The sequence below is a fragment of the Arachis duranensis genome, chromosome 7 (assembly GCF_000817695.3).
Source record: "Arachis duranensis cultivar V14167 chromosome 7, aradu.V14167.gnm2.J7QH, whole genome shotgun sequence".
NCBI classification, from domain to species: domain Eukaryota; kingdom Viridiplantae; phylum Streptophyta; class Magnoliopsida; order Fabales; family Fabaceae; genus Arachis; species Arachis duranensis.
The window spans coordinates 38389578-38389891 of record NC_029778.3 but is presented as its reverse complement, the minus strand read 5'-3'; positions in this window follow the sequence as shown (position 1 = coordinate 38389891).

The following is a 314-nucleotide window of genomic DNA, read 5'->3' as shown; positions in this document are numbered from 1 at the left end:
TAACAAATCCCTGAGATGCCTCAAGGGATGCACTTTCCTCCCAACAACTATTGGGAGCAACTCAACACCTCCTTAGAAGATTTGAGCCACAATGTGGAACAATTAAAGGTGGAACATCATGAGCACTTCATCATTCTCCAAGAAATAAGAGAAGATCAAAGAGCAATGAGGGAGGAGCAACAAAGGCAAGGAAGGAACATAGAAGAACTTAAGGACATTGTTGGTCCTTCAAAAAGAAGACGCCACTAAGGTGGATTCATTCCTTGTTCTTATTTCTTTCTGTTTTTCGGTTTTTAATGTTGTGTTTATCTATG